This window comes from Caretta caretta, chromosome 5 (genome assembly GCF_965140235.1).
Source record: "Caretta caretta isolate rCarCar2 chromosome 5, rCarCar1.hap1, whole genome shotgun sequence".
Classification (NCBI taxonomy): domain Eukaryota; kingdom Metazoa; phylum Chordata; order Testudines; family Cheloniidae; genus Caretta; species Caretta caretta.
In genome coordinates, this window is record NC_134210.1 from 12,644,454 (window position 1) to 12,658,628 (window position 14,175).

At 40.3% G+C, this 14,175-nt stretch overlaps 1 protein-coding gene across 8 annotated transcripts in view; it reads right to left on the reverse strand.

Moving 5' to 3' along the window:
• The window catches only part of LOC125636878 (uncharacterized), a 234,487-nt gene that overhangs the window by 96,209 nt on the left and 124,103 nt on the right, over positions 1 to 14,175 (reverse strand). For 2 of the 8 annotated variants that reach the window (XR_007356747.2, XR_007356745.2), the window contains one exon: positions 4,093 to 7,034. The exons of the other annotated variants lie outside the window; for them this stretch is intronic. The gene's annotated coding sequence lies outside the window, so the exon portion shown is untranslated. Of the gene's footprint in view, positions 1 to 4,092; positions 7,035 to 14,175 lie in introns of those variants that run through there. 8 annotated transcript variants of the gene reach the window in all.

A 14,175-nucleotide genomic window follows, 5' to 3' on the forward strand; every position in this document is an offset into this window, starting at 1 on the left:
TTTAAAACCAACAGCCACACAGGACTGTGAGGCTGCTTGCAGAGCGTAACAGTTGCTTTTTAAAGCAGCTTGTACGCTGAAATGTACAGAGACTCTGCAAGTGCCGGAGGGCTGCTGATTGGGCAGCCTAGTGTAATGGTTGCCGTTGGCAGTAGTAGGCCCAAACAGCAGAGGTAGAAGAACAACCTAGGAGACGCTGCGTGGCTGTATTCCACTTGAAACATCAGTTTCCTAAGGACCAGTCCTGCAAAGACTTACTTACATGAGTAGGCCTATTGAAGTCAGTGGACCAGTTTGCATAAGTCTGGACTGCTCGAGTGAGAAAGCATTTGTACGATCAGCCTCTGGGACAATATATGGGGCAGGGAGAGGACGGATGTGTAAATCCACAGTTCTGGGTCTATTCCTAATTCTGCCTCAGGTTTCCTGGGTGATCTTGGGCAAATCACTTAACCTCTCCAACTTAACCCTTCTGTTTTTGTAGCTTTAAAATAAAGATATTAATAATTCCCTTTAAATAGCGATATGTTGAAGTTACATTAGAACTAGTTGGAAAGCTGACATTTTTCCAGCAAAGAAATTGAACAACATTTTTTCATTTGAAATTTTTTGGACAAAATATTTGCTTTCCTGTGGGAACTTTCCAAACAATTTAAAAAAAACTCACTTAGTATCAACATTTCAAAATGAAAGAACAAACTTTGTTTCATTTTGACTTAATATGTCAGTTGGTTTTGGTGTTTAAAAAAAATGAAATGACATTTTAAGTTGAAAAGAAACAAAACGTTTCCTTTCATTTTGAAATGCTGACTTGAAACAAAATTTCCTTTTCAAATTTCCTTTGGGAAAACAGACTTTTTTTTTTCTGATTTGGTGTTAGAATGGACATTTTCCTGCCAAAATTGTGGTTTTTATTGAATTGTTTGGGTTTGAGGGGGTTTGTTTTTGTTTGTTTGTTTGTGGGGAAAAGCTTTGCTCACAAAAAAATTCAACCAGCTCTAGCTGTGAGAAATAGAAACATTAAAAGGAAAGAAGGAGTAGAAAAGCAATGAACAGATAGAGCAAATGGTGGAGTAAAAAATCCTCTCAAATCAGAAGGGAAAAGGGAAGAAATTTTAAACAAATAAAAAAAATCCTTAGAGTTTTCAGGGGAAAGGGGCAGTTGAGACCCCCAGCCATAGAACTTCCATTAGTCATTATTTATTATCAGTATTATAGCTGGTGTTTAGAATAAGTTATTCATATATTTCTCCTGTCTTTTATTAGAATATTTCAGTCTTCCTTCTCAGCGGTCCACTTTCAGTCTCTTAGGCAGAATGCAATCTGGCATTTGAGTTCCTCTTGAACTGCCAAGTCAAATTCTTGGGGCCGAATGAACTCCATGATTGGGTGGCCATGGTATTTGGCATTTTCCCAAGGTACCCCAGAATTTAGCATCCCTGTTGCAGAATTCAGCATTCAGTTGAAGCTGGGTGCCTGGCATTTTGTTGTCTGTCTCCCTGCCCTGCTGGGACCTGTTTGCAGCTGCCTCTTGCTAGGTCCTTTCCTCACAGGGGATGAGGGTGTGCTGTTCTATAGTCCCAGTCAGGAAAGAGGGCAAGAAACCAGAGCTAGAGTCCAGTTTGTAGGTTTATTCCTTTCAAGTCACAAAGCCAGACAAGAGGGGTTATCTTTATAGCATGAAATTCATATTTACCAGCATCAGATTCGGCAACCCTTATATGTTGAGTAGCACTTACTCTAGTGAGTAGTTCCATTGCATTCAGTGGGACAATACTTGTGAGGAAATGCTACTCAGCATTAATCAGAATTGTAGATTTTGGTCCTTGGAATGGAAATTAGGGAGCTAGTCAGGAATGTTCCGACTAAACCATTTTTCTTGGAAAATGTCAATTTGTCAAAAAATGAAACGTTTCACAGCAAAAGGCCATTTTTGACTAAACTTGCATTGGGAAGTTTTCTCAGATCCAAGATGGGATCTCTGGTCCGAACTGGGTTGCCAGGCGGGAGAGAGAGAGAATATGGTCAGTTATTATGGTAATGAGGGCCATATAAGTACTTAAGATAGAGACATTTAGCCAAGACATATTAAGGAAAAATTCTTGATTCGGGTCCTATCTTGCTGCCCTTGTCATGTATGTGATCCCATTGTCGTTTACTCATTTGAGTAAGGAATGTTCCTGTGAGTGAGGATTGGAGAATTAGGTTCCTAAATAGTAAGTTCTCCTTGCTACATCTCTGGGGACGGGGACAGAGGGGGTGGTGGGAAGCAGTGCCCCATCCTAACATAGCGGGAACTTGGATCATAGTCCTTTCCTGTCTCCATCCAGTCATTCTCCTCCCTGGTCCTGTCCTCAACCCCCTCGGCCCACCTCCAATGCCTAGGAGGCGCCATGAGTCAGACACAGCACCTTCTCCCTTTGCTGACTGCATCTCAGTTTCCTCAGAGGCCTCATTGAGCTCCATGTTGTTAAGGGGCCACATCATTCTTTTCTGAATGTTAGGCCTTGGTTATAGGAGCTGGATCACTTCTCCATCTGTGTAAGAACAGTCTCTTGGCACAAGAGAGAGTAATGGAGACAACAAACCAAAATTTTCAAACACGGGTGCCCAAAGATAGACTCCTGGCTGCTGGCTTTCCAAAGCATTCAGCATCCAGCAGTTCCTGGAGGCTTGTAAGGGAGCCACGACATGCTGAGCAGTTTTGAAAATCTGGCTATACTTATTCAGGTGCCTGAATGTGGATTTAGGTGCCTAATTGCAGGCCCTCATTTCTGGAAATCATGGTCCCAGCCTTTTAAGTGTTGTATTATTTAGTGAGTGAGGTTTCAACAAGTCTGCCACATTTGGTGTTGCCTAATGATTCAAGCACTGGCCTGCCCTGTGGGAGAACAAGGTACAAATCCTGGCTCTGAATCAGGCAGAGCAGAGTTTTCTGTTATGCAGGAGGTCAGAGTAGATTATCACAATGGTCCCTTCCGGCTTTATAATCTATTAATCTAATCTATGAGCCTTCAGCAAAAATGATCTCTTCTGCAATCTACACTGAAACAGAAAGGCAAGGCAGCTGAGAAAGGTTTGTAGCATTTGAAATTGCATCAGTTCTACGATTTCCTTCTCTACAGCTGCCTTGCTGGTGAAATCCAAGATTCTTGTCTACTGTGTATGTTTAAACCCTGCTAGACCACTGTACACTCTTCAGCAGGGATTCTAGCTGAACCAGCCAGAATTCTCAGGGGGATCCCACTGCAGTACTACTATTCAAAACCTCCTCCAGCATGGGGAATGGATTAAAAACCACAGTCTGACTCTTTTCAGAGGAACAGCCGTGTTAGTCTGTATTCGCAAAAAGAAAAGGAGTACTTGTGGCACCTTAGAGACTAACCAGATTTTCCCAAGAACTCAGGGGCCCAGCTTCTTCCATTGTTCTTGGGGCTGTTGTCAGTGGGGATGGCTGGGTGTGGAGGAACACTTTTGTAAATGTGGCCACTTCACTTTAAAAATTACATGCCACATTTTCAGAATGTTCCCGTTCTGTCTTCTAACTCCAGGCATTTGGGGCGGAAGTGGGGCTGAGGGACATATGGATAGTTAAGGTGGTTTGTCATTGGGTCCATAGGCAGTCTGTTCAATTATAGATTTTGAAATTATGTTTTGATACTATGGGTCTTTAAAACTGTTAAACTGTCCAGACCTCTGGCTAGAGACTTATGGCCATTTGCGGGATTTAAGTGGTGCCTTTTGCTGGCCTTCTCCATAGAGATGAATTTCACCACAGAACTGTAAGGATTTGTATGTAATATGGAAGAAAACAGATGTGTGTGTGTGTGAAATTTACATGTAAGAGTTACATTTTCTATAAAAATATAGAACCAAATTCACTACTGGCACTGTAGATATATCTCCACAGAAATCAATTAAGAAGTGCCCATTAACATCAGGAGGACATTTGACCTATAATTTTAAATCCTGATATGTCCTACTGGATCTGAAAGTCAGGAGAGTTACATATTAATGATGACAAAAGAATATGCGGTATCTAATTGTGTAACCAAATTCAATATGTAAGATTGTCATACACAGGAGAGAAAGCAATATGTACACAATGTATTAAAATCTATAATTTACAAAAGTGACTAGCATTCATGGAACAGGTACACAATAGTTCTAAAAATCAATCCAATGGATTCATTTGCAAAGATTCAGTTTCTTTGTCACTTTCTTGACCTTTAAGATAAAGCCTAATTCCAATTACTTCAGTTATAAAGTCCATAATTCTTGTAGGTTCTGTAGTATGCAACACATTATCATTTTACAATGTTCCCCTGATTTGCAGCACAAAACATGCACTCCTTATGGGAATTTGTTGGCAAGCATTTGGGGCAGCTGGAAGTGATCACAAAGTGCAATTACTGTCTGTACATATCCACATCTGGAAACCAGTTCTTTGCAGATTTTAAAATAGCCTAATGAAGAATGGAACCTTGTACTTGAAGAGATGGCAAGGGTGAAGGGGTCTCAACGCCAAATTTGTTAGAGAGCTAGAGTAAAAAGAACACACTGTACAGAAATAAAAAATAATTAATGGAAAATTAATTATTGTCCAAATTGTTTGTGATCCTTTTTAGCGGATGGTGAAATATCATCTGTGGGCAAGGGTGATGCAAAGTTCCCCATTAAATGAAATATTTAACTTTTACCATTATATGTTTAACACTGGTATTGGTGCAATGAAGTCCACTGGCTGATGTTATCATCAACATGTAGACACATGGAGTAGTGGGTAGAAAGATACACAGGTTGGAGTGAAACTAGTTTGGAGATGTACTGAAAAAGTGGAGAAGCTGAACTGGAAAACTAGAGGCAAACATTGACTATTAGCAGGAACATAACTAAAATGTGTACAATGGATTCCCTGTGACGCAGAAAAGAAGTGATACATGGTATATGTATAATACTTAGTAATATGTAATTAATAATAATTAATAATATGTAATTATTATCATGCCAACATGCTTATTGTCCAAAATTCTAGTCTCATCAGGGTTGTGGGTTGATGACGGTGGAGGGCAGTAAATTTATAAAATGAGTCCATCAGAAGCTCAAAAGTATTGATTAATGCATCTGTGAATCAATTTGCGTCTGACAGTTTCTGGATACTTGACTTCAGACACCTGGGGCTTGAATTTCAGGGATGCTGGCAACCTGCCATTACAGTTGAAGTCAATGGGAGTTGTTGGTCACCAGCACCTCTGAAACTCAGGCACAGTCGGCTGCAGTGGGCCACAAAAATCAGTGACCCAATTTGAACATTATGCTGTAAGTTTTCCTAAACATGTCTAAAATTGGTTTTAATTTTTAATCTAAAATGTATGGAATTACCTACTTAGATGTATCTTTACTCATATACTTCCCAAAACAAACTATAGCTTTTCCTCCAAGTTTTTCTGGCTTTGGTATATGACCTGTATTTAGTTTATGTATGTAATACAGTGGTTTTTACTTCTCTCTGGGATGAGACATAAAACCACAGTTTTGACCACACAAGATCATTAAAGATTCCATGGCACTTTTTGGAAGAGCATGTCCTGGCCCATATTCCCACTTGAGGAAATACATTCTGCTGACCTAAATTCAGTGTATAATTTCCTATGGATTTATGCTTCACTCCCTGTCCTGTGTAGTCTCATAAATACTATTAAACAAACATGGCATTCTACCTTGAAGGTGGCTGCATTTCTTTGATTAGGTAAATGATCTGTGTGCAGTTTGTAAAATGCTTTGGCATAAGTCTGGATGAAACATTTTGTATCATTTAATTCCTCGCTATTATCTCCCTGACTCCTTCTTAAAGAGCCCATATAAAACATTGAGCCTTTCACTGATTTCAAAAAGTCGTATCAAACCCCGTGTGAGCACTTCTACCTTTGAATGAATGTGAATTATGTTAATAGTCTCAAACAAAACAGTGCATATATAAAACATAAACACAAGCAAATGATTCTGTACAAATATATAAGATAATAACGGCAATGGTTTTGCAACCAATCGAAGACATCTTTTTCTTTGAGGGGTGTGGAGGAAATGGATAATAATTAAGGCAATGAAGATTTTGATAGGAGGGGGTGGTAAACCCAGAGTAGTTGGGCTTGGCATGTCAGAGTTCTGATATCTTGAACTACTGTTATCCATAAACTTAGGCAGGCATTGACTGGCTAGATCAGAGGACAGGATGCTGTGTTACAAGCATAGGCCACAGTAGACATGCATCCTCCCCAGGTCAGGTCCTGCCCTGAGATTTCCTAACCACCCACGACCTCAGTTCAGATTCTTTTATGCAAAAATATAGGCCATTTATGAGATAGACTATGCATTTTTCTTTATCCCATGCATGCTTGGTCAGTCCACCTCTGTACTGGGGAGGAGATCTCAAGACATTGTGTCATGACCTTGCTTAAAAAAGCTCATAGAGTTTGACTTTGGCTTGGCAGAGCTGGGTGCCACGGGAAGTTTGCCTGAGTTGCTTATCCATCTGTTCTCCTTAATATAGTCCTCTTCCTTCAGACCACAGTGACTACTTAAAGCAGTGCAGGGCTCCTCTCGCTGTATTCTTATGAGCTAAATTTAGATTAACCAGTCACATTAAGATTAATAGATTTCTCAGGCCAGAAACCATCTACTTTGACTTCCTGCATAAGACAGGCCACAGAATTTCACCCAGTAATTCCTGCATCCAGCCCATAACTTCTAGTTGAGCTAAAGCATATTAAGAACACTTAGAGTTTTACTTCTGAATCATATATCAAAGTAAAGTAATTTGTTGCTCTGGGAATCTCTCTGACTTGAAATGACATTAGCCTACTTTCTCCCCATTTTGGGACATTGTATTTGAATCCACACCACCATTACTGCCAGCAATTCAATAAGTTTTGTACTACAAGAGGCTGGTTTAGTGTAGACACAAAAGATAACAGCAGTAGCCCGACTTGTTCCTTTTGTTTCTTTGCCCTCCTCAGTCATTCCCTCTTCAGCACCTGTGACATGAACAACAACAAAAAAATTCACATAGAGAGGGGAAAGATCTAAAATCATGGCTCATGGAGACAATTTCAGCTCTCAATACACCTAACTTAATGGGACATTTATTCTTTTATTATTATTATTACAGCAGGGCCTAGAGTCTGTCAATGCGTATATACATAATAAAAGTCTCTCCTTTGTATCTTGTAGACAAGATAGACAAAGGGTTGGAGAAAGGAAGTACTGTTGTTAATAGCAGTTGAAAATTTTTCATCAAAAGTGTCTTTAAATGGAAAATCAGGTTTTTGACTAACCTGATTTTTTTTGCAAAAAGGGGCTGCTTTCCGTGGAAAACTTTGATTGATTGATTGATTTTTGTCTAAATATTTTGGCCAAAAATATGAGTTGTAATGCTGTGACATAGCAGGGTACAATCCAGATCAAGGCCTTCTAACCTGGGGTGCCCCTTACAACTCCTTGCTGCTGTAGCCTCCAGAATGTGCGTCCCTCTCAACTGTGTCTGTGTGTGCTACAGCCAGCTGGCCACACCTTAGCTCTTCCCAGCCTTAAAGATTGCCATGGGGGAACCCCAGCACACAGAGGGACTCCAACACACTCCCAGTCTTAGATTTCCCCCCAGAAGTGTATGCCTTGGACTGCCCCGCCCTCTCCCGGACAGTACAAATATATTAAGTCCATTATTCCTTTAAGGGAATAATATCCACACAACTTGTTACCGCAAATGGAGACACTTCAACTTGAATACACAGAATTAGGTAAAACAATAAAACAAGTTTATTAACTGCAGAGACATTTTAAGGGAGTACAAGTAATGAGGCATAAAAGTCAGAAATGGTTACAAGAAAAGTAAAGATCAGTTAGGCACCAGTAAGCGTTTGAAGAAACTACATTAGATTCAAAGCAAAATTGCCTCACCACATGCTTTCAGCAGTCTCACTGACCAAACTCTTTAGATCAGTACCCCTGCCCTTGAGTCCAATGGCTGCTTCCTTTGTCTCTTCAGGTCCAGTGAATGCAATGGCCAGGGAGAGAAAAAGGGGTGTCTTGGGGTATCTCCCCCTTCTTTTTATAGTCCCGTCCCTGCTTTGAGAAGCATTGGAGCAAGGCAACAGGCAATCTGTGGGGAAGGGAACCCCATGGTGTTTCTTTGCTAAAATGTAGATTTTTTTAGTCCCTGCCCCTTTTCCTGCCAAAGAATGGCCACTTAGCAGATTTTGGTCCATCATCCGTGTTTACACATGGCTGAGGCGTCAGCATACCCTTTGTTTCTGAGGAACTGGTTTGGCCAATCCCCAGCCTCATCTGGCCATGATTTCAGCTTATGTTTATAACTTCACATATAACACTGCTGCGTGCATTTTGCCATGTTATTATTGACCAGCAAATTATTAATTTTAAATTATATCTCACGAGGCATATCTTGTATAAACGTTATTACAGTGATGCATAGAGTGTGAACACAGGGGCATATTCTGTCACAAGTGCCTCATGGGAATTTGCTCCTCATGCCCCCATTTTCCTCCGGGCTAGGCTTCCCAGCTGGACTCCATCTCCCATAATGCATCATGCCCACCAACTCCATGAATGCACATCTTCCCCTCCCCCAGAGGGGAAATCATGTTGTGTTATGAGAGATATAGTTAGGATGACCAGATGTCCCGATTTTATAGGGACAGTCCTGATATTTGGGGCTTTTTCTTATATAGGCTCCTATTACCCCCTATACCCCTACCCCGATTTTTCACACTTGCTATTTGGTCAGCCTAGATATAGTCCAGGTTGGGATCCAGGCCTACGGGATCTCTCCTACAGGGAAGAACGGGAACATGAGGCAAAAAGTAAAATTTTCATGAGGCCAAAATAATTTGGATTTTGAGTTTTTAGTGAAAAATAGAGATTTTTTTTCCCATGGAAAATTTTGATGAAACAAATGGTTTTTTTCATAAAAAATTTCTGCAGAAAAACATTTTCAGGGCATCTCTAATTATTATCTCACTTTACAGGTGGAAAAACTGTCACACAAAGAAACTAAATGGCTTCCACAATATCACATAAGAAATCTGTGGCAAAGCTAGCAACTGAGCTGGAGCTAAGTGACATTTTTCATCCAGAACTTTTTTTTTTTTAAAAAAAAGGCTGATTCAGGTTTACTGAAACATTTTGCGAATATATGGTCAATTTTTGCCAAATTGTTTTGGTTTAAAAAACTAAAAAAAAAAAACAACCAACCTACAAAAGTCTAAAAAATTAATTTCAACATGTTCTAAATAAAATGTATTGACATTTGGATTTAAAATTTTGTTTCAAAATTTTCTTTAATTTTTTTTAAATGTACAAATGTGGTAAAAAAAATCTCAAACTCAAAATGGGGTATTTGGTTTGGATCAAACAAATCTTTTTTTCAATTTGTTGAAAATTTTGAAATATTTCATTTTCAGATCAACCAGAAACAATCTTTTTTCTTCTTCTTCAGAATTTCCATTATTCACACAGCTCTAAACTAAACCCATTTTCCAAGTCCCTGTCTGATGCCTTAACCAGAAGATCATCCTTTATGGGTTTCTGTCTACTGGGACGGGAATGTGGCTATTAGTTCATTGCACCCAGATCACCAAACAGCTGATATAAGGTGGCAATTTTTCATCACTTTGGACATTAGATGGATTTGAACCAGTGATCAAGAATTGCAACTAGCTGTATCCCGTACACTGAAGGACATGTAGCCCAGCTGAAGAGCCTGGCCCGAAAGAGACAATGGGCATAAAGCACCAGAACTGTAACTCCCCTAAGGCACTGTGGTACCCTAAGTAAGTGTTGAACTGACTCTAAACAAAATGTTTCAGTTCAGTTCAACAATCTTTAATGTTTTGACTTGGTTCAAACTGACCCACAACTAAATATATCATTTTGATTTTACCAATGGAAAATCATTTTTCTGCAAAACACAAGATTTTGGGTAAAGGGCATTGTTCATCAAAAAATTATTTCAGTGAAAAATTCCTGGCCAGTTCTAGTCTCATCCTAATCCTGTCATAAATCCTGAAGAATAAGGTTTTATATCCTTCCAAAACTTGGATATTCTTTCAGAGTAACAGCCGTGTTAGTCTGTATTCGCAAAAAGAAAAGGAGTACTTGTGGCACCTTAGAGATTATGCTCAAATAAATTGGTTAGTCTCTAAGGTCCAAGTACTCCTTTTCTTTTTGGATATTCTTGTTATCCATATAAATATCCAATCCCTGTGTGAATTATGTTGTTATTTTTCTCTAGAACACCGTTTGGCAATGATTTTTAGTCTAATTTGTAGAGGGAAAAAGTATTATACTGAAAACACAGACTTACAATGGCATTGAGGAGAAAATTATTTATTGTATCAAATTATCTGAAGAAATTAAATGTATGTAGCCATCTCTCTGTGTGTGTCTTTTTACAGAAGAGGTACAAATATCTAATAAATGAGGGTTGGCATGAAATTAATGACTGTAAAATTACTGAGATATTTAACTCCTTTTAAAATCTGTCTTGAACAATGAATACAAGGAAAAGCCATTTGGATAATTAGAAAATAATGAAGACCTTATAAAATAGCTATTGAAATAAAGCATGTGAGGGAATACTTGGAAAATATGAAAAATCAGGGGGTCCAAATGATATGTATTGTTGACTAATAAGAGAATTGCTAACATTCATTAATTATGGCTAACAAAGTTATTGAATCACTACCAATTATTATGATAAATCATGAAGAAATGGTGAGAGTCCACAGAAGTGGGGGTGGGGAAAAATTTACCACCAGTATTCAAAAAGAGGAAGGAAAAGGGAACCTGGTGATTGCCCTCATTATAAATCCTGAGCAGGCAATCTATTACATTGTGTATTAGTCACTTGAGGGTAATGGCAAAACCCAATAACATGGTTTTTACAAGCAGACTGGATAGAACGCTACAACATGCAGCGTGGGGAATAATCCTGGATTAATAAGAAGAAGTACTTAGTACTTTACACATTCGGAGCACTTCACAAGGATCCCCCTAACATGCTTGAGAACTGGGGAAGTAGATAAGGGCTAGTCCACATGGCGATTAGGAGTGGGGCAAGCTGGGGTGTAAATGTACAGTACTCCACCCTGCCATACACTAACTAGCTGTGGCCCCTGCTGCTGTGCACTAAACTGCCATAGCAACAAGCCCTTAGTGATGCTACCCCCATTTTACGGATGAGGAAAGTGAGGCAAAGACAGATTAAATGCCCAAGACTGCACAGAGAGGACTAGAACCCAAGTCACAATGACTGTCCTTTTGTATTTAGTGACCCTGTCTATCATCTCCAGGGACCAAATCCATCTTCAGTGCAACTCCATAGACATCAATGGAGCCCTTTGTTTCTAAAATGTGCAGCTGTAATGAGTAATTAACCTGGTTAACGGAGTCGTCATGCAGGCAGGTTCTGAATGTCAGTTCACTATTTGAATCTTTCAGCTTGATGCTGTTCACTCGAACAAATGCCCGTTGGACTGATGAAGTGAACTCCAAATCCTTTGTAACTCCTGAGTCTGGGCTTCAGCAGGCCTCTTTTAGGTATGTCTCTACTCTAAAAAAAAAAACCTGCGGCCGCAAGTCTCAGAGCCCAGGTCTACAGACTTGGGCTGGCGGGGCTCGTGCTACGGCGAAAAAAATAGAAGTGTAGAGGTTCCTGCTGGAGCTCGAGTGCCAAGACTGGAGCCTGAAATGCAGCCAGAGCAGAAAAGTGTACACTGCTGTTTTTAGCACCTGTGAGCCCAAGGCTTAGACCCAAGCCCGGAGACTCACTGCCGTGGGATTTTTTTGCAGTGTAGTTATACCCTTAGTAACAGACACACATAGGGTGACCAGACAGTAAGTATGAAAAATTGGGATGGGGGTCGAGGGTAATAGGCACCTATATAAGACAAAGCCCCGAATATCAGGACTGTCCCTATAAAATTGGGATATCTGGTCACGCTAGATACTCAGGAGATTTCAGCTACAACTATACTGACTGTGTGCTCGCTCTCTATCACACACACACAAAAATTCCACTGCCCTTTGGTTGACCTTGAGCCTCCGAGTCCACAGTCTTAAAGGAATGGTCTCAAATGACAGAACACAAAAGTTGGCTAACCCTGGCTTGCTTCTTTCATATTTTCAGTTATGTTGATCCCATGTCTTTTATAGTTTGTTTTCCCTTTCTTACTTCCTTTCCTGGTATCCCACTCGCCAGGGAAAACTGTCCCAGTGCCATTTTAAAAGAGGCAATTATTGAAAAGAAAGATTGAAAATTATTTCCTACTTGGAAAAAGGACGTCCATTTTTCTGGAGCTTTGGGATTAGTCATTTTACTCAATGAAAGAATCATTCAGTGACATCAATGGACATTGGACCATGCCCACAAGCATCATGCAGTGGCTGAGAAACCAACTTCCAAGAAAAGCTACACCTGTCTCTCTTGGTGCTATCCATTCACACAACACCATTAGGTGCTTTTGTGCCCATATCAACTCTTGCATTCCCTGCCCTCACCAACCACTCAGTCAGATCTAAATGTCAAATATCTTTGTCCTCAGCCATTTGGGCATTTTTGTTCCTTATACATACTGTATTTTTGGAAAGCTACCATTATCTCACAAGATTTAATTCTGGTCTTTACGTTTTAAACTTTGCCATCATTTTTAACCTCCTCTAAGTCAAATCATCCATTTTTCATCCTTGGATTTTTTCTTCAGATCAGGTGTTCTCGGAGTGGTAGAGAGAAAATGGCCCAGATCTTGGGCTGTACTGCAGATGCTTTGCATAGCATCACCAATGTAAAACCCCTAAACTCAGCTTCAGTAGCCCTAGAAGGATAACACCACCATAGGGAGGTCCTTCAGTGACACAGGGCTGATGTAACAGCTTCTGCACCTCTCCATATCATACAGTCCATGGACGAGGCTTTCTTGTGCACCAGCAATTTCCAGTGGTCCTTGAGGCCATTCACCACCAGTGAAAGTTAGAGCAGTCTTCAGGTTGCTTTATCTTACTCTGGGGACTGGCCTGCTGCACAGTTGACCCAGGATGAAGCAAACACAGAGGTACTTTTGTGTCTCCCCCACATGCTTCTTGTCCATAGCTGAAGATCGTGGCTAGACCCAGTTGAAAAATCATAGCACTTTCCATCAGTAGATCTCAAAGCACTTCCCAGTCTTTAAGGTATTTCTCTTCACAACACCCCTGTGAGGCAGGGCCGTACTATTATCCCCATTTCACAGCTGGGAAGCTGAGGCACAAAGAAGCTAAGTGACTTGCCCAAAGTCGTATGGGAAGTCTTTGGCAGAGAAAGGAATTGAAGCCACATCTCCCAAGTCCTAAGCTAGTGTCTGAACCATGGGACTGTCCTTCCTGTGGTTAACACCACCCGCTTGAACAGAACTGCTGAGGTTTACAGCTTCCCCAAGATGTTCTCAATTGAAGGCCATTCGGTGGCCTATACTGAAATAATGTTGGTGGGCACAGTCCAGTTCCTAGCAGATGATATCCCACCACACACAAATCACCAGCCTTTGCCCTGCTTGTCACCCTCCTGAGCACTGAGTGGCTAGGTCAAGGAATGAACTAGCACAGAGACTGAACTGTCTTCCAGAGTGATGGTTCCTCCAGGTTACAATTTCAGACACCATGACAGGGCAGCGAAAGCTCTATGTGTTACTCTCAGAGCAGTACATTATTTTCTGGCTTAAAAAAAGATTTCACTTTCCAGGGCTCTCAGTCAGACCCCTTTTGCCAATAAATAATAAAAAAAAAAAAATTCACCCACACCCCAAATGTGTGAGAGCAGAACAAACAGCACACTAATTTTCTGAAAAGGCCCTCCATTCATAGATTTAACTTTCATTGCTGTCATTGGTAGCTGAACATATTTAAATAAAGGGAAGTACTGCATCTGGCCTAAACATTCAAGCCCTGTAGATTAACTATGCTCACTTAACACGTTACTTTTTATGCCCTTACAGGAAGATTCTACTCTGAAAAGTGACTTTGACAATTTTTTTTATTTCATTGGACTCCATGTTTATTAGGTCTCCCTGACCTCAAATCTTCTCAGTTTACATGTAGAATGTTTTTTTACCTTAGCTGCCAGCT